This window comes from Balaenoptera acutorostrata, chromosome 3, assembly GCF_949987535.1.
Source record: "Balaenoptera acutorostrata chromosome 3, mBalAcu1.1, whole genome shotgun sequence".
NCBI lineage: Eukaryota > Metazoa > Chordata > Mammalia > Artiodactyla > Balaenopteridae > Balaenoptera > Balaenoptera acutorostrata.
The window spans coordinates 39427172-39449793 of record NC_080066.1 but is presented as its reverse complement, the minus strand read 5'-3'; the positions used below and the strand labels follow the sequence as shown (position 1 = coordinate 39449793).

Genomic DNA, 22622 nt, shown 5'->3' with positions numbered 1-22622 from the left:
TGAGGCAGCTCCACCAGCAGGCCCTGTATGGAGAAGATCTGAAGCCACCGGCCAATAGCAAACACCGACTCGCCAGCCATGTGAGTAAGCCACCTTCGACCTGGATCCTCAAGCCTCGGTCTAGCCTTCAGATGATGGGGCTGCAGCTGACATCTGACTGCAACCCCATGAGACAGCCCAAGCCAGAACTGCCTGGGCGAGCGTCTCCCAAATTCCTGACCCATAGAAACCATGAGAGATAGTAAATGACTCTTAAGCCAGTAAGTTTTGGGGTGATGTGACACACAGCCATAATTACCGGGATATGGACCATGGCATCCTAGGAGGGCTGTCTCCAGTGCCCTGCCCTAGAACTCAGTCCCAGGCTGAGTGAAGACCCAGAAAAAGTTGTCCTCAACATTCCCTAAGAGCCCTTCCTAGTTCAGAGATTCTCTTGTTCTGTAATGAGTAAACCTGCTAAACAATGCCAGCACAGTGCTTCTCAAACATCAGCAGGTATAGAAAACACCTGGGGGATCTTATTAAAATGCAGATTCTGAGTCTGGGGTGGGCCTGAGAGTCTGCATTTCCAACAAGCTCCTGGCTGACTGTGCTAGTCTGTAGACTACTCTTGAGCAGTGAGAGGTTAGAACTTGCCCATGACAGCAGACCAGGTCAGGTAGCCTGGAAAAGGCAGTGGGCAGCTACAAAGTATTTGAGCAGAGGAGAGATGACCAGGATCAGAAATACTACACAAGGAGTTCCCTTGTGTAGACTCCTGCATTGAATAGGGGAACGTCCATATGCCACCAAGGGCTTTCAGACACTCATGTCCTTTGATTCTCTCAACATAGTCTTTAAAGTATCCAAATGTTTTCCCATCATGCTGGGTTTTCTGCAGCCTGTAAAGGTAGGCAGTGTGGAGTCATGCCAACCTGCACTCATTCACTACCTGGGTGGACTCTTAGTCTCAGTTTCTTAGTGTGTAAAATGGGAATAAGAGCCACCTGCCAGGCCGTGGTATCAAGCAGTGTCTGGCACACAATAGGTGCCTATTATATGCTTCTTAGTTTCGTTACAAACTAGATGATCAATAAACATTCACTCCCTTCATTACAAAGATTAATTACCTAATTAATATTTGTCCTTGAATTGAATTGTCCTTCACTAACCCCACGTGTCCTGGGATATATGTCAGATATGGCCCCATTTCACAGGTGAGGGTGCGGTTTGTTCTCACCAAGAGCATCTGATGAATGAATACTGACATGAGAATTCATGACCGTCCTGTTGGAATTTTAAAGATTGTTTTTTTCTAGAAGGGTCATTTCCCCTGGTCCTGACATTAGGGCCAGTAACTAATAAGATTTCATCCCATTTCTTTGAAAGTCGCTGTTTCCGCCTAAGGGGCTCTGGTCACTGTCCTGTCAGCAGTGCCCAAAGTGCTCTGCAACTTAGAGACCTGACTTGGAGAAGCCAACAGACTCAGGTAGAACACTGGTGAAGCCAGAACCGCCAACCAATGGAACACCTTAACCCCAGCTCCCCGGACCAGCGGGTGGAGTGGGCAACACGCCCTCCCTAGGCTTCACTGTCCTGTGCAGGGAAGGGGTGGGGGGCAGCTCCAGAGAATGTGCTGGACCAGGGCCAGTCCTGCCCCGCAGGAGAGATGGCCAGTAAAATACCCACACATTTCCAGAGGACTCACGCTGGGGAAAGTGAGGCACTCTGGTTCCTTTTAACCAAGGAAAAGCTGGGTCTGTTATCTCTGTAATGCGCAGCCCGCAGAGATCCCACTTCTTGTCCTTCTCCATTCAGTCCCCGCCCAATGAGGGGTCTAGCGGCTTCTACTACACTGACCAAGGCCACTAAATCCTAGTGTCAGTCACCAGCAGCTTCCTCCATAAGGACCCTGAAGGTCACCAGCCAGCCTGGGTCCCCCAAAGTGCTAAGGTTGAACCAGAAGCTTGTGTAGCAGCAGAGAGTATGACCTTGGGTTTGAATTCAAACCCCACCTTTTAGTGGTAACTCCATTACCCTCTGAGCCTCAGTTTTCACATCTTTTTTTTTTTTTTTTTTTTGCAAGGGGAGATTAGTTGTAATATTTACGTATATTTACCTCATTGGGCTCTTTGAGAAAACTAAATGAGACATTAATGTGTATTAAGCAACCAGCTCAGAAGGTCTTCAAAACCTGTTAGTTCTTTTATTCTTTTGCGTGGAAACAAAATTGAGGGTGGTCTCTGCAGCTACTGGAGAATTCCTGCTTCATTTGAGATGTCCTTGGTCTCTCCTAGATTTTGAAAACCCTCAGCCTTTGGTCTTGAGGCTCCCAGCCCCCAGCACGCCTCCCCGCTGTCCTCTAACTTCCTCCCCACCGCCACCCCCAGCCCCGCTCCGCACTCCCCTGCCATCTCGCCGCACCCCATCCCCAAAAACTTTCAGCCAGCTCTTCAGGAAGGTCCTTCCGAACTGCGGCCTGGGAGCAGGGGGCCGCGCCCCTCCCGATCGCATCTTGAGGGGCGTCAGCTGCAGACCCCCGCGCAGGCGCCGGACAGCCCTGTCCGGCCGCGGCGGCTGCGGAGCCGGGCCCGCAGGGGCTGCCAGTGCGGGTACAGCCCTCCCGGGCCCCTCCGACTGCGGAGCGGCCGACCGCATTGCAGACGCGGGCCCTCCAGCCCTTCCCGCGCCGCCGTCCTCCCGCGGGCGCCGGGGCTGCCGGGGCCGCGCCGCGGCGGGGAGCGCTCCTCTCGCGCCCTGCGCGCCCGGCGGCTTCCCTAGCCGCGCGCCGGTCCGGGGCTGGGGACCAGCGCGCTCCAGACGCCTCTGCCTTCCCCTCCCCTTGTCGGCCGCCCCTCGGGTCCCCCGGGGGTGGGGTTTCCCTTCGCGCTCGCCCCCTCCCGCCCCCCTCCTGGGCCTTCCCCTCCCCCGCCCGCCCCTATGTATGTGTCACCGCGCGCCGTGCCCGCCTGCCCACCTACCTTCCCGCTGCTCCAGAGGGGCCTCGCAGAGCTGAGGACGCGCGCGGCGCTGCTCAAGTCTCTCTCTCAGCACCCTCGCCGGCCGGCATCTGACACGGGTGCCAGGGGGCTCCGGGCGCCTTTCAGTGTCCCTTCCCTAGGCCGGCCGGGACTCCGCAACCCAGACGCTGCCGCTGCGGCCACCGCCCGAGGGGACCTGCGGACAGGACGCCGGCAGGAGGAGGGGTGCGCAGCGCCCTCCCAGAGCGTCTCCCCCTCTGCGCGGCGAGACCCGGGCCTCCTGGCCCCAGGAGACCCCGCCGCCTCGCCAAGTGTACGGGACTGAAGTTCTTGGAGAAGGGAGCCCAACTCTTCAAGGTAACCGTCTCCTGCCCTCCAGAGAGAGGCTCTCCCAGGGCGCCCGGCGAGCCGGGAGCGGTGCTGCGGCTGCCCCCTCTGTGCTGGAGGCTGCGCTGCCTCCGTCTCCCCCCACCCCCCGGGGAGGTGTGTGCTGGGGGCCCCCGACATCCCGCGGCTGCGTCCGCAGTGGACTTGAGCAAACTTTCTGGCTGTTGCAGACTCAGAGTGAATGGGGCGAAGGGACACGTGAGGAGGGGCTCTTGTCTCCTGGTCCCCAGAATTAAGGGACCCACTTTTCAAGCCCCAGGGTCTGGGAGGAGCCATAGTGGACAGAGTAGCAGCTCCGGAGTCAGGAAACTGTGGGTCCAAATCCCGCTGTGCTATTTTTGAGCTGGGGGAGTTGCTTCATCTTCCTGAGCCTTGGCCTGCCCTCTGTCAGTGGGGAAGGAGGAGGCCTCTTCAGCAGCAGAGTGGCTGAGGAATAAACGAAAGGACACGGCAGTGTGTCAGATACCCAGCAGGTGCCTAAGTAGAGGCTGAGAGAACCCTTTGGTCCCACTTCCATGGCCACTGGGCACCCGGAGGGGTGGGGGAAAGCCAGGAGGAATTGGCAGAGCTTGGGACAGGGCTCCTGAGCTGCCAGCAAGGGAGACAAGAGCAGCGCTCTGAACATGCCACCAAGAAGGGGCATTTCTCAAGGAAGAGGAGGGGAGGGGAGGACACATGGCCATGGGTTGCCTTTCCATCTCTGGATCCCTCTGCCGAAGAAGCCAGTGATGGTGGAGCAGGAACCCTTTCTACCCCTGGGGTTGGGTAGGCAGTTGTCAATGCCAATGGAACCCACATTCTAGGCTACAGCAAACTGTAGGGGTGAGAGTCATCTCCTATTGGGGGACAGGATCCAACCCAAACTTTTTCATCATTCTCCTCCTTGCAGTCATAGCGGGGTTCTGATGGGGTTCTTCTAGGGTTTCACCACTAAGGAGCCCAGGTCTCTGTATGTTGATTGATGCGTAAATTCCAGTTCTGCGGGGGTGGCTGGCTACCAGGAGGGAAGGGAGGAAGATGCAAAGCTGAACTGGGTTAGTGTGGCATTTTGGTTCCTGGATGCTGCCGTGGGCGGGTAGCTGACAGTCTGAAACACATTCATCTCATCTCATGCTAAGTGAAAGTGAACCTAGAACGGTGTGATGATTCACTAAAGGTTGCACTGTGACTTAGGGGTAGGGGTAGGACTAGAATCTAGGTTTTCTGAGGCCATAGTTGATCACTAGTCCTGATTGAAGTGTCTGGAGGTCTGGGATCAAATCCTCCTCTCTCTTCCTTGCCTTCTGGACTGCCAAGGAGAAGGGGCAAAGGGGCTTAGGAGGCTCTGTGAAGATCCATGTTGGCGCGTTGGCCTGTCAGTCACTGAGCCAGGAAGAGACTACTCAGGAATGGAAAAGCAATGGGGGGGGAAACCCAAAGGCTTGTTAGGGGTGGGAGTGTGGGGTTGGGGAGACGCTTCTAACCTGAAAGAAAAAATTACAGAACAAAAGATCTCTCCAGTTTAAGAAGTTTTGGATGGAGGAATTATCAAAAGGAAGAAAGTCTCTCTCAGAGAAATGCTGGAATTCCTCAGGTTACATCAAGCTGTGTTTAAATTAGATGTATTTCTGTGCAGTTTCTAGCTAAACGCCTGGTATATTCATTCATTCATTCTCTGACATCTACTAAGCACCACCTAGGTGCCAGGCTCTGTGCTCAGTGCTGGCCCATAGCGGGTCCTCAATAAACGGAAGCTGTGATGTGACCCAAGCAAAGCTCTTAGCACAATGCCTGCCACTGGACAAATACTCAAAGCTGTTCGATATTATTATTATTACTGATTTTAATCTTAAGTAGACGTTTTTCTTTCCTAGAATTTTCAGTGAAAATCATACTTAAATTGGCATTCTTCCTTTATTATCTGAAAGCCCTATGATCAACACAAGAGCAAAGAATCCAGAGGGGAAAACAGTGTATATTCTTGCTTCTTTAGAGGAAGTCTGTGCGCTTGAGGGGTGAGCTCCTGAGCTGTCTGGTGTGAGCCACACCTGTCCCCACGCCCTTCCTCACACCCAGGCACACGTTTTGCCCCTGTCACCCTCTCACACACACACTCCTATCCCACGCAGCCTGTACCCCTGCCTGCCAAGATGGGGCACTCTCCATCCTCACAGACCCAGAATGGCCTGTCAGACCCCCCAGTCGGAGAGGGAGTCCAAGAGAGAGCTCACCTGCTGAGCTGGTGGGGAAGAGCCATGTGGGTGGGCAGCCTGCCGGCCAAGGCAGACCTGGGTTCAAATCCCGGCTCGGCCAACTACTAGCTACATGACTTTGTCAAGGTTTCCTAGGCCCCTTTGTCAAGGTTTCTAGGCCCCTTTGGGGTCCCAGTTCTGTCTTAGTAAAAGACCGTGTGTCCAACTTTTGGTGTGGATTTTTTTAATGATCCCTTCTAGAACTTGGTCTCCCCAAGGTCCTTCTTGTTGGATACTAGGAAGACCTCAGCTGAGCCAGGGGAAGCCCGCAGGACCCGCAGGACCCTGTTCGGAGTGTCATTTTTAGTCCACTCCCACATGAACATCTAGAACAGGAGTGGTCCAACTGCCGGTTTTGAAACCAATTTCGTGGAGGTTTAATGAAATAGGAAAGAATAATCTCATAGTGCCTCCCATGTCGTAAAGGTAAGTATTGCTTCTGGAAACTTTTCTTTCTGATACATACTTATGCAGGTCTACATAAGTATATATATGTTGATAATATATATGTATACACACAAATAGACACAAATTTGTTATTTGTATAATGTATTTCTTACTGCGGGTTGTGGTCAAAAGAACTTGAAAGACTCTGATCCTGGTGATATTTCTGTCTCTGAGAAATTCCTGCCTCGCGGCTCCAGCTGGCGGGCACCGGGGCATCCTTGCTGCCCCTATAGGAACAAAACCCTTAAGTATCATGGGAGTAGAGGCAGCGAGGGACGGAAGCTGGAGGTGGGAGTGAAGGGCAAGTTCAAGGAAGAGGGCATGCCTGCTTACAAGTGGAGCAGGAGAAGGGACAGGGCTAATGGACTGCCCTGGTAAAGGGGTTCTGTGGATGGGAACACATCTTGAAATGGGAGCTGGGAGCCGTCCTCTCCTGCTGTCACCAGGCTGCCTCTGGGCCATGCTTTGGGTCCTGATGGGAGCTTTACTACCACCCTCCTTCCTTAAGAAAGCCCTGTTCCAGGGGGCAAAGGGTGGGCTGTCTGTGTGGCATCTCCCCTGGGGCGGCTGCTCTCCTTCCCCTGACCTAACAGGACAACCCCATCCCTGGCAGGGGGTCTGGGCCCCTGGGCACGGTGGGAGCTGGAGTGGAGACTGCAGAGGATGGGCTGCTGGGGGTGGGCAAGGGTAAGGGTAGAGGGAGGGAGCGGGATTGAGGCAAAGGGAGGACCAGAGAGACGAGAATTTGTAGGGAAAACGGTAAAACGGTTCCTTTTTTCAAAAGTTGAATCCAGGGCAAGAACGGAAACGTAGAGTTTACTTTTAAAAACTCAGAGCCTTCTTGTAAGCGGCCGAGTATGTGTGTGTGTATGAGTGTGTGTATGTGTGTGCTGGGAGGGCGGCCCTGTGGGCTGGCCTGGGCGTGTAAGAGGCGACTTTTCTCCCTCTCAATGGCCTTACAGTGTATCCTAAAGAAGCTTTTTGTTAAACTCATGAATAGGTGGATTTGGGGTGTGTGATGCTGGGCACCGTGATTTGGATATTTGGTTACCTTTGAGGTTACATGTTTTTCCTTTTAAGACACACACCCAAAAAAGGAGCCACCTCTGCTGCATACGGTCTTGGGGCAGGAGGGAGGGAGGGCACTTCCCGTCTCTCTGTAATTGATTTGACTTGAGGAGCAAGAGGAGGAAGGAGAAACTCAAGACTGGGCAGATCTCAATGTCCAGCCGGGGAGACGGCCCCTCTCCTCAACCCCTGGACTCTGGGCCTCTGAGGTAGAACATGGCAGTTCCCAGACCACAGATGTCCAGGGCTTCAGGGCCAGTGAGGATCCTTATTTAGGAGATGGCAAAGGGGACCAAGGCCTAGAGAGGAAAAGGTATTGTGCTCCAGGCCAGCCCAGTGCAGGTCCGTGAGGATCTGGAAGGGAACCTAGGCCTTCAGGCCCTCATCCTGAAACATACCATGTCCGTGGAAACTACTCATTCATTCATTCATTCATTCGTTCATTCTTCTTTCAGCAGCACTTGTCACATGCCAGGCACGGCACTAGGTGTGGGTAACACAGCAGTGAATAAAACAATTCACTCTTCCTGCCCTCCAGCCACTCATGGTCTAATGGGGAAGACAGGTTATAATCAACTTGACCCTGACCCCTCATTTCTATAAAGCAGTGGTTCTCAACTGGGGAGCTATTTTGCCCCCCAGGGAACATTTGGTCGTGCCTGTAGACAATTTTTGTTGTCACTGTGGGACAACAGAGGAGCGATACTACTGGCATCTAGTGGGTAGAGACCAGGGATGCTGCTAAACATTTACAATGCACAGGACAGTGCCTTCTCCTCAACAAGAGAGAATTATACAGCCCAAAATGCCCCTAGTGCCAAGATTAAGAAACTCTGCTCCAGATCTTCATTTAGTCATTGGGTCAGGCCATGCCCAACTGTGTGTAACAGCAGGAAGGTAATCTGGGGGTAGGAGGGCAAGAAGGGAGAGTTTGGCAGTCAGTAAAGAGGAGACAACAAATGAAGAAAGAGCCAGGGGCACAGAGGTAAAGTAGAGAGAACTTGGACTTTGGTGGCCCAGATACAGGTTGAAATCCGAACTATGAGCACTTAGACAAGTCATCTTCTCTGAGCCTCAGTTTCTGCACCTGTGAAATTGGGCTTGTGGGACAGTTGAGAGAATTCAAGATAAAGCAAATAAAGGACTTGACACAAAGTAGACCTACAATAAAATAGCAGCTGTTAGGATTATCTGAGGTTTTTAAAGGGCCCACTATGGAAAGTTACAGTATCAGCAGGTACGGACATGTGATCATGAGGTCAAAGAAGGTTGCTGTTTGGGACACGGTTGCCACAATAATGCCTTCTGCTTCTGGGGGTGCAGGGTCAGCTCCTCCTCACACACACAGCTCCCAGCAAGGGGTGAGAAGATGGGAGAAGGGTTAGCTTCAGCAAGAAGCCCAATGTGTGCATCCTCCAGTGTGTGCAGGGGGAAGAGCACTGACTTGGAGTCACATGAACTGGCCACTGACTGGCTGTGTGATGTGGGGAAATTGTTTCACCTCTCTGAGCCTCCAGTTCCTTATCTGTAAAATGGAGATACTAAGCCCTGCCCTCACAGGTCGAGATCCAGTGAGAAATTACTGTCCAGGAAGCTGCCTTCTGGGGGTGCCTGTGAAGCCCAAGCAGGACTCTTTTGTATCTGGTGTGCATTGTGCCCAAGCCAGTGCTGGACACAGACAGTCTGAATGAATGAATGAACAAACCAGTGGATCACTGCACTCTAAATTCCTTTCAATTCTTGACAAGGAAAGGGCCAGCAACACCCAAACAGGCATCCTCCACTTTGCCACTCTCTCCCAAGAAAGCTAGAAGCCAGGACCTCAGGTTCCCAGTGCCTGCTAGGGTCAGGTTACCGCACCAGGCAGCAGCGCCCTCTAGAGGGAACTGCAGATACAGCCATTGAGCTGTGACAGTCCCAAGAGCGGGATCCCCATGGGGGGAGGGAGGTAGGAATGGGACATCAGAACTGAGGAAGCTGCTGAATAGAGGACCAAATCAGGATCGGGAACCTGGAGACTTATCTCAGTGCAGGCACGTCATTGAATACCTCCATTTTCCTTTCTTTAAAATGGAACCGTTACTCAACCACATGGAGTTGAAATCACAACAAATTAAGGCCTAACTGAAAGCCACTAGCCAAATGGGTGGACTTGGGAAATCAGCAAACTTCCTTGAGCCTTCTCAGAATCATGAAGCATTAGAGCACAGGGGGACTAAGGAGACGTTTAAGTCACCTGGCTCCTTCATCATGCAGGTGAGGAGACTGAGTCCCAGAGAGGGGAGGGCCCTGGACGGGGAGGGCACAGGCTGCTCTTGGCAGAGCCACAGCTTTAACCAGGCTGCTGAGGCTCCTCCCGCCACCTCATATGTCACATCCAAACCAGTAATAGGAGGCGCTAGGTCACAGAAACACTGTGCCATCCCATCCAACTGTGGACGCATTTTGTCCTGGGACCACCCATTGCCCACCCTTGGGCCACCTTCTGACTCTGTCCTTCCAGGGTCCTTGCTGGCCCCAGGGTTGCTTTTGGGAAGAAAACCCTTTAGAAGAGAAATGTCCAAGGCAAGGAGGGAGCCCAGACTCCCATCTCTCTCAGGAAACCTGGGCTTCCTTGTCCTGGCCACCACCCTGGGTCATATGTAGGGGTATTTCCCCCAACAAACCCTGGATCTTCCCTGACTTTCCCCCCGCTACTTCCCTTCCCCATCAAGGGTGCTCCCTTCCTCCTCCCCTCACTTTGACCTGCTTATTCAGATGGTTCAGGGGAACGCCTGGATTTTAGGATGACTCAGGGATGTAGCAGATGTTTGCCGGTTTTACGAGGGGCTGAAAAAGGGGCCTGGAAGGCTGTCACCAGAGGTAACCTCTGTCCCTAGAATCAGAAACATTCAAGGAGCTTTTGAGAAACAAGGGTTCCCAGGCCTCATGTGCCCCCAGAGATTGTTAGTAGTGGGGGGCAGTTTAGTAATCTGTGTTTTTCAAGATCTCCCCAGGTGATTCTAATGCAGTCCTGATTCTGAACCCCTAGTTTAAAGGCCAAAACAGTTCCTCTTGTTGCATTTGGTTCTAAGCCCCTCCCTCTAGCCCTGCCTCTCAAGGTGACTTGTCCTCCCTTCCCTGCAGACAGAACTACAGCCTCTGGCCTCACCTTTGTCCTTTACGGGAGTGAGAAAGTGGAAGCCTGCCTCCCCTCTCCTGCCTGAGACAGGGGCCCTTCTTCCATAACACAATTGTCCTTGACCCTGGATTAAAGTACATTTGTCCCAAGAGGCAGAAAAAGCTAGGCAAGGGTTCCCCAAAGTAGAACATTCCTTCCAGGGATGTCAATAGCATTGCATGTAAAAAGGATCTCATCCCTAAGGGTTAAACAGAATAAAAAGTGCCCCTTTCTTGCAGGACTTCTCAATATGCTAAGGGGCATTGGAAATCTCCATCAAGTTCCTCACATTGAATGTGACCAGAGAACTCTTCTTCCCTAGGGCAGAGTGAGGGACTCAGTCTAGAGATGCTGATCTAGGCAGTCAGCCAGGTCTGATGCTGCAGCAGGATTGAGGCTGCTGCACCAGGGCCCCAGGGCCAACCCGGGACAAGGGAGACCCCACCAAGTAGAGCTTAAAACCCTAAACTTCAAACGCAGTCACTGACTCGACAAGCCCTCTCCACCGCCAGGGCGAGGCTGGACCCCACCTCTCCTTTCCCACCTCCTACCTGCTACCTTCCGTTTAAAGGTTGGTCATGTTGGAAGCTCATTTTAGTTCCTTATTTTCCTGGATTTAAAAGAAAAATGAGGAGAGAGGTAGAACATTCAGTGTGGTTTTCCGGAGGGTGGGGCCCTGGCTCCTTGGCTGAGTCCTGCCTCGGAACACTTTCTCTCTCCAGACCTGACTGCCCTGCCGGCTCCACACACACCCCTCCTACCCCATTGGCTGCAGGCCTAACCCTGTGTGCGCTACTGGCTGTCCGACTCCAGGGGGCACCAGTCTCCCAGAAGTCTCAGTGAGTAGCATCCCCAGGGGGGAATGGCAGCCCCAGAGCTGAGCAAAGAAGTGCCCTACCTACCTACCTGTCTCTGTCCCCTGTCCTCACCACTCCATCGGTGGGCATCACCCCCACCCAGGCCAGCCAGGGGGCTTCTTCAGCCCCTTCCTCAGCCCTTAATTCCCCTTAGGGCAGCCTCATTCTGGGATTCCTACTTGCTTCCTAAGCCCAGCCTGCAGTGGCTTCTGCTGCAACTTGCTTTGGTGATGTTTTAAGAGACAGGGTCCCCCTGGTGTGAGGGAACCTGATTGCTTAGATTGTCTTCAAACCCATCCCTGGGGGAGAGGACTGCTATGTAGCCGGGTTGGGGATTGGAGTGGCTTTGTTAGTCAAGGAAGCTCCTAGCACTGACTCAGAGCCTTGGCCTCCTACTGCCCCCTCGACCCACCTCGGCCTCCATCGCTCTTCTCTCAGGAGTTCCCTCTGCCCTCTCAGTGCCTGGGGGCGCCCGGGCTTTACCCACGGGGGTCAGCAAGACTCTTATATACACCAGATAAGGCTCAGGCAACTTCGATGGCTGGAAACTGGCAACTAGTCCGAACTACTCCTCAGTCACTGCAAGTACCCTGTGGGATGACCTACCCTTAGTTGCAGGCAGCAATTACGCCCTCCTCAGCCCTCTGGGGATTGCAGAGGCTCTTAGAAGGCCGTAGAGATGTGGTCCTCTCACACTAAGAATAAAGCCCAATCCCCTTCTTTGGCCCAAGGCCCTCAGGAGCTGGTCTCCCCGCCGTCTCAGCATCCACGATTCACTCTCCCCTCACCCACCACCCTCCGGCCACTGGCCTCCCACTTCATTCCCACCTCAGGGCCTTTGCCCGCGTGGTCTCCCCTGCCTGGATGTCCTTCCCACATGACTTTGCGTGGCTGGTTCATTCTGGTCATTCAGGTCCAAATGTCACCTCCTCGGTGAAGCCTTTAAATTGGCCCCCCAATTTCAAGAAGATGAAAACCTCCACCCCAACGCCCCAGCAATCCTTTGTTGCATTTTCTCTGTAGCTTATCACTATCTAAAAGTTTCTGCTTGGTTGTTTTCCTTGGTGGTTGTCTGCCCCCTTCCCAGCCCCTCCAAGAACAAAAGCTGCATGGGACAGGAGCCCTGTCTGTCTTGATCGTCTTCTATCTCCAACACCTAGAAAATGCTTAGCATGCAGTAGGTGCTCAGTCAAAGTCTGCTGAGTGACTTCAATCCAGTGCTTTTCAAAACCATGCTCCAGAGGGAGTCGGCATGGGGGGCGGGTGTCTCTGACACCCCTCAGGGGCCACAGAAGTGAGTTGAGAGGGGCAGTGATTGTGAGGGTCTGTGTCAGGTTCTATGAGAACAACTCTGATTTTATGTCTTTTGAAAGCCATCGTGTGGTGCATCTTTCTCTTGTCATAGATATGAAAGCTGGGACCTAGAAAAGAGTATGTCCTGGCTACAGGTGTGGCTGTCAGAGCTGGAACTAGGGCCCAGTCTCCCAGCTCCCAGTGCTCTAGCTCCTGAACATGGCGCTGTCTAAGAACAGTCCCCACTGGCCCAGACACCTCAGTAGCCCCATCCCACCCCGGCCAGGGCCCAGGGACTCTGCATAGTCACCTGGGCCAGCTGATATTCTGCCATCAGCGGGACCCAGCTGAGGAGAGGAATGGCCACTCCCCTTCCAAGCTTTCCTTAGTAGTTCATGATGACTCGAATGTCTTGGGGAGCAGCTGCTTCTAGAAATAAATTTACATCTTTAAGTTCTACCACCTTTGGAGCTTCAAATTCTATCATTGGGCCACCCAACATGGGCCATGGGCTATCTTTCATCTCATTTCCTGTACATCTTTCAAGCTGCAGGGTCCCAGCACTACCCATGACATGGTAGGAGGTAGGCCAGGCACCGGGGAGAGGACAGAGAACAAGACGAGGTTTCCTTGGCCTCAGAGCTCAGCGTATTCATGATTCTGAAGACCTCAGTGGGCAGCTCTTCTGCGCCTTCACTGTCCACACTGAGCAACATTACCCCTGCCCAGCTCTGCACCTGTCCTCTCAGGCCACCCCCACTCTGGGCCTTCCTTGAACCCCAGCTCCACCTTGTCTTTCTTTTGTGGTGGAGAGTCCAGCGCATTGTCACCTACGTTTTATTCCCAGTTCCCTTCCTGATGACATCTAGCACTTGGACTCACCAAGAAATCCATCAGGCCACTGTCTTCCAGGGGTGGAGTCAGGTCAAAGGGCTCCAGGCCCAGTTTGACCAATTCGCCAGCGGTGTGACCTTGCCATAGTTGATTAGTCTTGCATACCTCAGTTTCCTTATCTGCAAATTGGGTATAATGACTCTCCCCTCATAAGTTTATTGGGAGGATAAAGCAAGATAACATGGCTAAATCAAGGTATGTAGCACAGAGCAAGTGCTCTCGAAACACTCTCGAAGCTGTTCATCGTGAATATCCCCGGGCCCATTCCTGGTGTCTCAGAACCTGATGTTTTGTAGCAGTGGGTTGGATGATCATGTGATTGCCTCCTCTTGCCCAAACTGAAGTTCCTCAGCTGCTTTCCTGCCCACTTATGCTCTTAAGGTAGTCATACAAGTTTGGAGCAGGAAGGGACCTGAGGGATGCAACAAGAGCCTTATGTTCCCTGCCACCTTGAAGCTAGCACAAGTCTCCCGACACACCTGGAAACTGCAGCAAGCCTACTGTACCATTGTAATGACCTCATCTTAACTTGATTATATCTGCAAAGATTCTATTTCCAGATAAGGTCACATTCACAGACACTGGGGGTTAGAGCTTCAACATCTCTTTTGGGGTGGGGAGAGAGACAAAATTCAGCCTATAGCATCCTTTATTGACTTGCTGTTATATTTTAGATCTATGCTTCATTTATAAGATATAAAGGAAGTTCTACCAGGGAAGGCAGATTAAATAAATGATATATCTTCCAATAGGTCAGTGCGTGTAAGCTAACCAGAGACTGGGCAAGTTGAGTACAAAGGATATAAATGCCCTCCCATGACCTGAACCAAACTCCCCATGTACACACACTTCATGCTGAGTCAGCAGGAAGCTCTATGAAGTAGGTCTAATTATCCCTATTTTATAGATAGTGAAACTGAGGCAAAGTTGGTAAGTGGTAGGGTCAGGACTTGCACTCATGACTATCTGATTATAAAGTTCATGGTTTCCTGGCTATTCCGTGCACTATGCCCCAAGAGAAGATGAATTTCCCAGACCAGACCCTGACATCTAGCATAAGAAAGAGAAGCACCGGGGCTTGTTACCCAGTCTGGGGCCTGTCCTTCAGGGGGTGTGTGTAAAGCCCTGTTTATTCCTGCACACCATGCCCTTGAACTTCATGGGGATTCCTTGGCTCAGAGTCAGGGCCACCTTCAGGAGAGGGAGCCGTGAGCAGGAAAGACCTTGGGCCCAGAGTCTGTTGAACACTCACTGTGACAGAAGAAAATTCTGTTTCCCAGCAGGTTTCCAAGACTCCTAACACATAGAGAACTGTCTCCCTCCTCCCTTCTTCCCTTAGACACTCCTCCCCACCTCCCCACACCAACCCTAATTGGCTGTCACCTTGGTCACTGGGGAGTCCGTTGGCTTTGACCCACAAACTCCAGTTCTCCTAACGGCCTGGAAGGACTGGAGCTTATTTTCTAGTGCGATTGTCTTGAATGTAGATTTTTTTAAAGGATATAAAATTTCGTTTTATCTTTAGAAACATTTTTCCTTTAAAAAATAATAAAGAACAGCATAGAAAGTTTAGGAAATAAAAATGCTCAAAATGGAAAAAATTAAAATCTACTGTAAACTCTCCTCCCAACAATGACCAGAGTTAAATTTCTATATATTTTTCTGGTCTTTTTTTCTGTGAATAGGTATACGTAAGAACAGAATGGAATTGCATTCTACATATTATTTTGCAACTTGCTTTTTGAGCTTTATGATATAGGGTGAACATGTTTCCAAGTCAGTAAATAGTTTTCCATAATTGGACTATTCTACATGCCAGGCTCTCTATTGGACACAGTAGGGAATACAAAAGGAGAAATTAAAAGTTTTCCCTGACTTTCCGGAAAGCCTACAAGCTAGGTCGGAGAAAGTGATGTCTGCTCGTCATGTGATGCAGAGAGCCCTAGTTCCTTGCCCTCGTACAGCTGATTGTGCAGCTGTGAGTGAATTTTTCCATCAAGGGAAATTGGCATCAGGCTCTCCTGGGTTGGAGGCTCAGCTACAGTGCAGTGGCGGTCACTGGGAGAGAGCATGCTTTAGTAAGAAATTCTGCAGGCATTCCGCTGATGGGTCTGTGTTCCCAGTGAGCCAGAGACACGGGGCTCAAATTTGCTGCTCCCAGAGTTGGCCTCTGTTCCCTCATTTCTCTCAGAGTGAGAGCATTTTGAGGAACCACACTTGTATCTAGTGTTTCATGACATGTATTTCTCATCCAACATGGCCCTCCTAACAAGCAATTCATCTGCTGCTCAGATAAACAAACAACAGTCCCACCCAGTAATGGAAGAAAGATGATTGTGTTCAAATCTTTAGGAGAGAATGTGGGGGGCCTCCGCCATGACACCTTCCTAAGAGATTTTCAAGGCGAGTTTTGATCATACCTGGTTTCCATCTTGTGTGCGGCTTTAGAGCCCAACCCCATGAAGATGCAGCTCCTCTCTGGGGTATGTGAAGGCGTCCCAGGATGCTGGAGGCCAGGTGGTACCCGGGAGAGCCCTGAGTATGTGAAGGCCTCCTTGGATATACAAAACAGTCCAGAAAAACATGGAACCTGTCCAATAGAAATAGCATGCAAAGATCTCTAGATATTTTTCCACTTACGGATATATATTTGCCTCCTCAAAAGGAAAGACAGTAGTCCAGTTCGTAGAGACGGAAAGTAGAATGGTGGTTGCCAGGGGCTGGGGGAGGGGGGAGGAGGGGAAATGGGAGTTATTGTTTAATGGGTACAGAATTTCAGTTTTGCAAGATGAAAAGTGTTCTAAAGATGGATAGTGGTGATGGCTAAGAAACAATGTGAATGCACTTAATGCCACTGAACTGTAAAATATATGAACTTGAAAATAGTTAAGATGGTAAATGTTATGTGTATTTTATCACAGCTTTTTAAAAAAGGAGATCAGTTTGTTAAAAAGGGAAAGGTAGCTTTCTTGTGAGGACAATGTCGTTGAAGAAACCCTGACTGGGAGCAGCTGGGAGGCAGCAGATGGCATGAATCCCTAGAAGGCGCTTTCATGAAGCTCGCTGCTCTGGCATCCTGTCGGGAGGCTGCTGGGCACCATAATCCTGACAGCCTTGCAGGGCACAGTCACACAGCCAGGAACAGCTGGCAGAGAACTGGGGACACGCCAGGGACAGCTGGAAAAGGAGGAAACGGGAACGGAGTGGGGGCAACACCATCTCATGTCGATGTTTGCACCTCTTCGCCGACTATTCTCGAACAAGTCAGGAGTCAGAGAGGTCTGTGAGGGGCTCAGAGAGCAAGCTCTCTGCCTCTCGTGGGGTGTTATTCTACAGCACCGAGGTGCCTTGGTGCTTCAAGTCAAAATGCAAAGCCTACCCATGTAGGAGGCACACAACCAATGTCCATTCTTTGAATCGTGCTTTTAAGCTGAGGCCACAGATTGTCAAAGGTCTTTGGGTGACAAGACCAAACCCGTGACAGGCTGCATCCTCAGCATCCTGGCACGGGCATGGGAAGCAGAGAATTGGTTAGGAGCACTGGTTTTGGAGTCAGACTAAACTGGGTTTGAATTCTGGCTCGGCCACTCCCTGGCTGTGGGATTTACGGTAAGTCATTTACCCACGCTGAGCCTCGGTATCCTTTCTAAAAATGGGACTAGTAACGGTGCCCCTCCCAGGACGATTGTGAGCCTTGAATGACATGATTTGTTTGTTCACACTGCTGCTGCGCACCATGCCCGGCCTGGGCTCAACCTTCAACAGACAGCCATTTTTAGAGGAAGTAGTTATGGTAGGTGCTCGTGGGTGAGGGAGACCCAAGGATGGGCAAGCCCAGTGTACACCCCAGTGGGTTAAATCTCCCTGCAGAGGCAGACAAATGCTCTAGGAGCATGTGCTCCTGCTGTAATGGAGGAGGTGGACCTGATCACCATGGGAACTTCACAGAGCAAGGATCAGCCAGCAGAGATAGTGGGGGCTGTGATTTCCTCCTGACACACACCTTAGATCGGGTCATTCCCCAAACCCCCAAGAGCCCCCCATCACCTACAGAATAAAGCCAAACTCATTAGCCCAATCATGGAGGTTCCTCAGAATCTGGCCCAGCTTTGTTTCTAACTTTATTTGATCCTTCAAATAAAGGATCCACTTTATTGGATCCCAGTTGGATCCACTCCTTTCGCCATGCCTTTGTTCATGTGATCCCTTCCTCCTAGAATGCCCTCTCCCTACCTCCACATGCCCATAGTGTCCTCATCTTTCAAGGCTCAGCTCAAAAGCCACCTCTTCTTCAAAGCTCTCTCAGGTCCTCCCAACAGGATTGATTTCTATATTGTGGCTTCTGGAGCCCTCTCATTGAGAGAGGATCCCCTCTTGTATTGTAGGATTTATTCCCATGTCTGATCTCCCACAGTGAGCCCCAGGGGTGGATTCACACTGGTCCTTCCTTAAATCCCCCTCATCACCTGCTGCAGAGTTTTCCACGTGGTGGGTGTTTGACAGAGGAAGCGAGAGAGGGAGGAGGGCCAAGAAGTCCTTGGAACTGTTCCAGATGAAAGGCAATTATTCCTTCCACATGAGGGCCAAAAAAAGAAGGCTCAGCTCTTCAGAGCACATGCGCCAAGAAGGGAAAGCAGTGTCACTGAAGGACGGCTGTGGGAAGAACAGGGCTTGTCCACTGTCTACTCAATCCACACTGAACCACCCTGGGCAGGACAAACTAACCTGATGGAGCAGAAATGTGCAGTTTCAGGAAGTCTCCAAGACCTCCTCCTGGTCCAGTAATTCACTAGAAGAACTCAAAGAACTCAGCAAAGCTGCTATGCTCACAAGTTACGGTTTATTACAGCAGACGAATACAGATCAAAATCAGCAAAGGGAAGAGGGGCACGCAGGACAGGGTCCCAGAGAGACCAGGCATGAGCATCCAGATGTGCTCGCCCAGGGCATTTTGTGGACAATGCTTACTTCTCCCAGCAACAATGGGTTACAGCATGCACAGAGTGTTGCCAGCCAGGAAAGATCACTTGAGCCTGGCTGTCCAGGGTTTTCACTGGAGGTTGGTCATATAGACATGGCTGACCACCCACATGGCTGACCTTAGTCTCCAGCCCCTCCAGAGGTCAAGTTGATATCACATGACCCAAGACCCCCACCGTAAATCACACTGTTAGCATAGACTATCCAGCATGGCCCAAGGCCCCCAGCTAAATAAGGGCTTAGAGATTACCTTCTGGGAGCCGGGTCCACAGCTCCCATTGGCTCTCAAAGAGAAGCATGACCCAAAAGGAGCTAAGTGGATGTTCTCTATGAAGTCTTCCCAGTCCTGGAAGCAGGGCATGCAAACTAGAGTCAAAAGAATGAGGTTTGATTCCAAATGACTAGACCCCAGGACTAAACTCCAAGAACATGCATCTGCCTCTAGAGTTTAAGGGGTTGGGCTAGTTGCCCCTTGTTTCCTTTCAGCTGCATCCCAGGCACCCGGCCCTCTGCTTTGTTCAGGAATTTGGCTGTAACCCCAAATGCCTGGTGGCCCTTTCTGGCAAGGACCCTCGGCTTCTAGAAACCTTTACTGAAGATCATTTTTGAAACCTGGGCTCAGTTTCCACCCAGAGAGGTCACCAAGGGGTCATGCTGGGTCCCCTAGCCCCTTCCCAAACTCCTTCAGGAAGGAGCACTCTGTCCTGCCAGGTTGGTGGTCAGCGCCAAGTTGAGGGAACTCAGTTCTTGGCCCAAGATTCCTGCCCCAGGAAAGGTGCTTGTGCCTGATGGAAAGTTTGGGCTGAAGGATACTCTTTTCCAAACTCCCAGGTCTGATATTTACCCAACGTCTGAAATTAATGCAGAGAAAACCTCCAAAGTGCCCGGGCTGGAATGGAAGGCTGAGAACAGGAAGGGGCATGTCCCAAGTACCAGGTTTTTTTCCACAAAGAGAGCAGGGCAAAGCTCAGTGTCCCCGGGTGAGTGAATCAGGAGCCATTAATCTTGCCATGTACCACTCTCCACTTTAAACTGGTTTTACAAGGAAATTGCAATTGGGAGTGGGGAGAGGTGGGAATAATGGGGAAAGGTTGGTGGTGTTGAGCTGAATTCTTCCCTCTGGTGCCCACCCTGGTCCAGTCATTGGCTTCGGGGCCAGGTTTGGCTGCTTCCTTCCCACCCTAGGAAGTTCCATCATGGCTGGCCTTCCTTCCCAGCTCTGGACTTGGCTCACTCCCAGCACCTTAGAAAAGCAGCCTTCATCAGGCTGCCAGCATGACTCTGAGTTCTGTTTTGTCCCTGGATGCTATCTCCTGGGTCACCCACCACTCCCTGCTTGGTGGTCCCTGGGCCCATCCTGACCACTCCTGGTCCTCTCTTAACAGGAGAGGAGGGTGGATGAATCTTTCCAGAGGCCATGGCATGCTCTAGGCTACCCTGTTAGCCGCATTTGGAGTTACCCTTCCTTCTAGAGCTTCTAACATATTCCAGGACTGCGGAGGCAAGAATGCTTTGAAATCACTTGCAACAGTTATGATCAGTCTTAAGCTTAACACTCCTTCCATTTCCAAACTTAATCCAGAAAGAACATTGCCCATTCATGAAGCACCATTCATTCATTTATTCAGCAAATATTTGTTGAACACCTGCTATGTGACAGGCACTGTTCCAGGCACCTGAAGTGTTGTAGAGTAGTAAGCGAAGCAGACAAAAGTCCCTGCCCTCATGGAGTGTATATTCTAGGAGGGGAAACAGACAATAAACAAACAAACAGTACATGGCAATAATTTCTAATAATGATAATGATATAAATAAACAATACTAGGGTGACATGATAGGGAGGCACTGGATAGGGGTGAGGGAACAGGGTGGTCAGGGAAGGGACCTTTGAACTGAGGCTGAAATGATGAAAAGTGGCCAACTAGGGAAAGATCCAGAAAAGTATACCAGGAAGAAGGAAGAGCAGGTACAAAAGCCCTTAGAGGGAAACACGTTTTTATGTTCAAGAAACAACTAGAATGTGGCTGGGAATAGAGGTAGGATGAGGTGTGAGCAGGAGCGAGGGCATATCATGTAGGAACTTACAGGCCATGGGCACGGGCTGGACTTCATTCCAAGGACATTCGTCCTGTTCTGCCATGACATATAGGCCAAGATCCCTTTTGCTTTAGCTGTCCCTCCTGACCTGAGCTTAGCATCCCTGACTCATTCAAGATTCCAGTGTGATACAAGCTCCCTTCCTCCATCTCCTCCTGCCACCCCACCCAACAGGATCAGACTACTCAGGGGACATAAAGACTTCTGTTTGATGATTTAAAGGAAATTAGAAGTTTAGAGCAATTTGTCGTGGCAATCATCATTCCCTGCCTCTCCTCCTAACTGGAAATTAGCCATTTCCAGAGGCCTCATTCATGGATATTCTGGCCAGAGCTGCCAAGAAACTTCCCTGAGCTCACCCAGATAGCAAGTGATGAGTCAACGGTACGAATTCAGTTTGTATTTTTAAGGTACCCACCTTCTCCCCAACCATATTGTCTCCCTGGAAACTGAGAAGAGGCCATTTGAGGAAATTGCATGGGGTTCAAAGTGGACCCCAGAGAGAAGATGAAGAACAGAATATCTCTTGTCACAATAGATCCAGGTCAAACAGTTATTACTAGCAAGGACCTTTATTGGTGGGTGAAGGGAATCACGACAGAAAGGCCAGAGAGAGGAGAAATTGATGTTTTCTGAAGTCTTTTATGTGCTCTGTGCCCTGAACCAGGGTCTACTCCTTCCAGTTTCCCATTGTTCCCATCACCCACCTCCGCAGGGAGGGCCTTTACCTTCAAACCTACATAGACCTTCAGCAAACCAAGGCCAGTGCTGTTTTTGTTTTGGGACCAGCATCCTCCTGGGCCCTGGTAAGGACAGTGAGTTTGGCCACAGATTGACGTTGGCAGAAATAGCTCATGGGCTGATGTCTGAAGCTGAAATTCAGTAAGGGCTTCCTTCCCTTGACTTGCCTCTCCCTACAAGGAGTTGGACAGTTCTTCTAGCCGGTGGAGGCAAGAGTCCTCACGTGGCAGGGTGGGACATTAGGAAGGTCCAGAACACCCAGCCCAAGGGAGGGCTCTACTGACTTTTCTGGTGAGTTGGCTGATAGGAGGCCAATTATTCATGAGTAAGTGATGTTCATGCCTTTGCAGACACTGGCTGAGACATGGCCCATTCAATCAAGAATGACTTGATTGGAGCTCTTTTAAAAACCAGCCCTGAAGACCCCTGGAAGGAAGTTAACATGGACTGCCTGCAGCCCAGTAGAGCAGAATTGGATTTGTGCAGTGGCCATCTTTTTTTGGACCCCTCAGGCAATTTGCCTGAAGGACTTTGGGGAAGAGCCGCCATGTTGGGCTGCAGGGGCCATTCCTCCATTGGACTTCTAGGCACGCAGGGAAAGACAGGACTCGGAGCTCTGGCCAGGGACCTCCCTGCTGATGGAAGGTCCAAGAGTGGGTCAGGACTCTTACTTGGGAATTCACCTCCTCCAGACTGGACCCTGTGTTAATCTTTGTCAAGATCCCCCCAGCCCTGCCCATATTCCATGTGCTCTGTAATCCTGGGCAGAGCTGGAGTAAATGTGGATTTCCCTCTGGTGAACTAATTAGGGATTCATTTTACCCTCTACCAATCCCTAAAACCCTCTGGATCTGAAATTCAATGAGAACATCCCCTATCTTCCCCTTAAGTTAAATATGTTTGTTGACTGAAGAGTGGAATGAATGAGTAAAACTAATGAATGTAGAGGGGCTGGGAATGTTGAGAAGAAACATGGAATTTATAGCCATAAGACCTGGGTTCCAAGCCGAGTTCAGCCACTTACTGTCTGTGTGACTTTTGGCAAGTTGCTTAACCTCTCTGAGCAGTCATCTCACAATCTGTAAAGTGAGGATAACAAAACCAATGTTTGAAAGGTTTTTTTAAGCATGGCGTTATGTACCATTATGATCAGAGTACAGTTCCTGGCACGTAGTAGACCCTTCATAAAGGTAGTCTTCAGAGGGTCCCTGAAACCACTGTATAAGCTGATTCCGACTGTAAGATATTCACTGTTGCCTGAGGGTGGAACGGGGAGGGCTGCCCTCAGTCAGTGAACATGGAGAAGCTCTGAAAGTGACAGGTCTTGTGTCACTGCAGGCGACACCAGCAGCATTAGGATCTTACAGTCCAGAATTTTACTTGAACCCACATCCTGTGCCCAGGCTTGGGGCGAATGCAGGAATGAGCCTAGGTTAACCAAGTTGGTGGGGGAGGGGGTCCCATGGTTTGTTATCATTGCAGATCAAAAGACCATCCGCATGGGGCA

The 22622-nt window shown here is 51.1% G+C and overlaps 1 protein-coding gene across 2 annotated transcripts in view; it reads left to right on the top strand.

Moving 5' to 3' along the window:
* Positions 1 to 2929: 2929 nt before the first annotated feature.
* The window catches only part of ACAN (aggrecan), a 63155-nt gene continuing 43462 nt past the window's right edge, over positions 2930 to 22622 (top strand). The window contains exon 1 of one of the 2 annotated variants that reach the window (XM_028161913.2): positions 2930 to 3317. The gene's annotated coding sequence lies outside the window, so the exon portion shown is untranslated. The remainder of the gene's footprint in view (positions 3318 to 22622) is intronic. The other variant, XM_057544025.1, reaches the window with a different exon arrangement.